Below are 4,021 nucleotides of genomic sequence, written 5' to 3' on the forward strand. Positions count from 1 at the left end.
GAGACAGGGCTTCTCCTCCTGGCATGATTTTGTAGGGGGCTCTAAGGGCCTGACCTGCAAGCCATTAGATTATGGTTTCCCTAAAGTAATTGTCCCTGGAGAGAATTTCCTAAGAAACACATAATTAAAAAGCAAGTTAAATAAGAACAGTGACTGATTGTGTTTGCCTCATTAGATGATGGCTCTAAACAAGGAGGCAAAAAAAGGAAAAGGAAAGGAAAGCCTCCTCTAAAAGGAGGCTTTTGGATTCCTCCAGAGCTTGTTTTCCTAGAATAGTTTTATATTGTTTTATGCATTGCTTCCCCACCTCCTCCTATTTGTTGCATAATAAAGAAAAATTACATAATTGTGGATGTGGGCTACCCTGTCCCTCACTTGAGGAACAAGCCAGTTCATAGTGGTTATAGTCGATACCAGATAAGAACAGCAGCTGGATGAAGAGCCAGGAGGCAGAAGAAGGAAGCGAGACCCTAAGGATCAGGCTGAAAAATAATGGTTTGAACACAGAGGGGGTGTCAGAAGATGAGGGACAAGGAAAATACCCTCAAGAATGAGGAGCATGGGATAAAAGATAAAAGCACGTGTTTGAAAACCAGCAGGCAACACAGGATACCTGGACTATCTGGATTGGGACTGAAACCCTTTGTGGTTGCCACTGGAGTCCCATGCAGGATTTGAACAATTGAAGGAAGTGGTCACACATCCTCGTGATATAGCACCCCATCAACCCAGTGTCTGATGAATTCTTCCAGCTTTGTGCTGAGTCCTTGGCTTGATCTTTGTCAAGTTCCTTGAAAGTGCAGTCAGAAGGGAGCTGCCATGCAAAGGCTTTGCTGAACTTGTGAGGTAACATTTGCTCACCAGTGACTTTTGTTCCTTCTACTCTGCTTCAGACACTTGTTTCTTGGGAATCCAGCTTGGAGAACTATTTCTGGAGCCATTATTAGCACTACATAGTGTGGCTTTGCTGTTGTTGGCTTATGCTTTTTGTCTGGTAGCAGATGTGGGACATGATGAGAATTCAGCATTGCTGATTCTCCTTTCCCTCTGGGTTCACTCTTGATGATGTGTATGTGAACAGAAGCAACCAAGATATTACAACTTAGGAAATCGTGGGGAGCTGCAATGATTTTGTGTTCTCAGTCTGTCCCATCTGTATAGATATTTGTAACCAATTAATTCACCATGGATCCACAACACTTAAAAATTATCCACTACTCCTGGGTTAATCAATGCTATGACTCAAAAGAAGGGAAAAAGAAGAGAAACTGACTAAAGCTGAGGAAGGTGTGAGACCAGAAACACACATTTTGTACCTTGGTGATATTCCAGATGGAGCCAGACACACTGCAGGTCACAGACACTGTAAGACCTACAGCACAGTCTTCATAGGGGAACTCAGAGGCTCTTCCCACTCCTGCTGCACTGCAAAGACCTTTCCTGGAAGAGCCTTCTTTTCCTGGAAAAACCGTCCCCATTACCTGCCCCCAGTGTTGTCCATGCAGGTGAGTGATATGCAGGTTCTAATCCTTCTATTTCTTGAAGTACTGCACTGTCATGAGCAGGAGAGAGCATTATCACGCCCACTGATTCTCAAGAACTGCAATGTCAGTCAAGCTAAACAAAACTAAACAAAGAATTTTATATGACAGCAAATGAACCAGAAGAGATTAGTGTGTTGGAAGAAGAGACAAATAAGAGAAAAGCACATTTTGTACTAGTCATCCCACAGCTGGCCCTCATCACCTTTCTTAGTGTGCACCACACAGCCAGCCCAGGACCCCTTTCTCTACCTGTCCTGTCATGCTTTTCTTAGACAAGCTGTGCAGCCTTAACTTGTTCTTCATGGAAGCAAATGCATATTTCAGTATTTATCTTTCTTTTGTACCAAAACTAACTGCGAAATTCTGTTCAGATTCAAGTCTTGCCTCCTCTCCCCACAAATGAGCTCTTTCATAACTGACTTGATTAGGAGGTCTGTTGCCTGTGAAATTACTTACACTGGATTGTTATGGTAAGGCGAGGCAGGACTTTTGTTCTCCTACATGCACTTGCACATGAGGCTCATTACATTCTGAACTGGGTCTGACAACCAGTAAGTCAAGGATGATTTGGCTGCAACTGGTCCTGACCTAGGTTTTGTGGGCTGTAATCTTTCCTCCGCGTGCAACATAGGCATGAATCCACCTCAGTCAGCAAGCCAGCAAGCTGTGTTAATCCCAAAATACAAATATGAAGCAGAGACAATTTTAGATTACCAATGGTCCCGTACACATTTTGTTGGTAGTGGTGGCAACTCAGAGACTGTCTGCTGCTGACCACTCATCACAGCTCTCAGGCTGGCATAGGAACATCTAGAATGTATCTGCCTGAAACTGATAATAATTTTCTGGCTTATTTTTCAACTAAAACAACTCAATGAACCTCTCTCACTGAACCTCACAGGACCCACACAAAAAGTTGGCAAAGGTGGTGGAAGACTGTACCCCAGAAGCTTTGTCTGAAGACATATTCAGAGACCTGCACTTCAATCTCCTGCTCAGACTAGATGGGCTATCCCCAACACTTTACAAAGCTGGCCACTTCATATACATTGATTTACCTGTGTTCTGAGGATGGAGATAACTCTGGGACCAGACCCAGGGCTGGTCCTTCTTTCCTGTTAGAATCTTAGATGCTGACAATTTTAACCTTTCTGTGTTTAAAGGCATAGACCCACAAGAGAAAACTACATTTGACCTGAAGCCATGGAACAGGCTTCCAAAATTAATTGATAGTACTGAGATTATGGGCGTGTAGTTGGTTAGAAGTATGTAATATCACAGGGTGGAAAACTTAGAGTTTGGAGTTTTAGAATGTAGAAATATATATGAAGCAAGATGGAAGTTTTATGGTGGAGGCAAGTTGTTTTTCTTTACCTTATTCTTCCTTCTTCATGGGTTTGGGTGATGTTTTGTAATTAAAGAGAAAAGTCTGCACTGTGGGCTTCGAGGGATCAGTTATTGAGTTAAAAGGGAAAATAATCTGTGTCCTTTCTTAATTAGATAATTTAGTCTTAAGAGACCTTGTAACAAGAGATAGTTAGCCATTTTGTGCCTTGCTAATAAAAGGCTGCAGAACTCATATTCATGAGCCTGTTTTACTGATGAGAAATAATAAACACCTGAGTCCAAACATGAACTACTGTCTCAAGTGCCTTCAATCCTGACCTCGAGAAATTTATACATCCCAGCTGTTTTAAGTGTAAAATAGTGTAGAAAATGCAAAGCTCAGTATGCCGTGGGACACACAGGTGGAAGCATGGAAAGTAGATGGTGGCCTTGAGTTTTGTGTCACTGTGGCATTGTTGCATGGGATTATGGAGTGAGTCATAGGCTGTATGGTCTCATTCTTCTTCCCCATACCCACAAATATCAAGTACATCTCTTATCAAGAAATATTCTGTGCAGCATGCCCACAAAGAATGGAAGATTTGACCACAGTCACAACCACAGTCCTTTGCACAATAATGGTTAACAAGGTATAAAATTTACCCCAATGCTGCATCTAACCAGAGGATCAGAACTGGACATGAAATTGCAGGGACAGGTTGACAGATGTGTTCTCTTCACCCACCCTGGAACAGACACCTTTTGGTAAGCCCTGTGTCCTCAGCTGTGTGAGTGTTGACATGGGATATTAAGCTTGTGATTGCAATTGTACTGCTGGTGCAATGTGTAATTGCTCTGCATTATCACCAGCAAACCAAAAACCCTGATGTGTTGCATTCAATAAATCATGATTTGTGAATCCCATAATTCTGGCTCTTTTGAATGTGATTCAACATACAGGTCATTGACTATTTTCACATCCACTTTTGGACCGCTAGTTATGCTTTTGCAACACCAACTAAAAAGTTTTTCCTCAAGTTCACCTCCAGTGGACCTCCCAGAGTTAATTTTGTTACTCCTTCTTAAATCAACCGTGCCTGCTGAGAACAGCCCCTCCACTGTAGTTCAACTTTTTGTTGTAGATTTCCCCT

At 42.3% G+C, this 4,021-nt stretch overlaps 1 long non-coding RNA gene across 1 annotated transcript; it reads left to right on the forward strand.

Moving 5' to 3' along the window:
• Positions 1-254: 254 nt before the first annotated feature.
• LOC132322307 (uncharacterized) lies at positions 255-3,797 on the forward strand. Its single transcript, XR_009485087.1, has 2 exons — positions 255-1,505; positions 2,446-3,797. It is a non-coding gene; the product is annotated as an uncharacterized LOC132322307 (long non-coding RNA).
• Positions 3,798-4,021: the final 224 nt, after the last annotated feature.

Source organism: Haemorhous mexicanus, chromosome Z, assembly GCF_027477595.1.
Source record: "Haemorhous mexicanus isolate bHaeMex1 chromosome Z, bHaeMex1.pri, whole genome shotgun sequence".
Classification (NCBI taxonomy): domain Eukaryota; kingdom Metazoa; phylum Chordata; class Aves; order Passeriformes; family Fringillidae; genus Haemorhous; species Haemorhous mexicanus.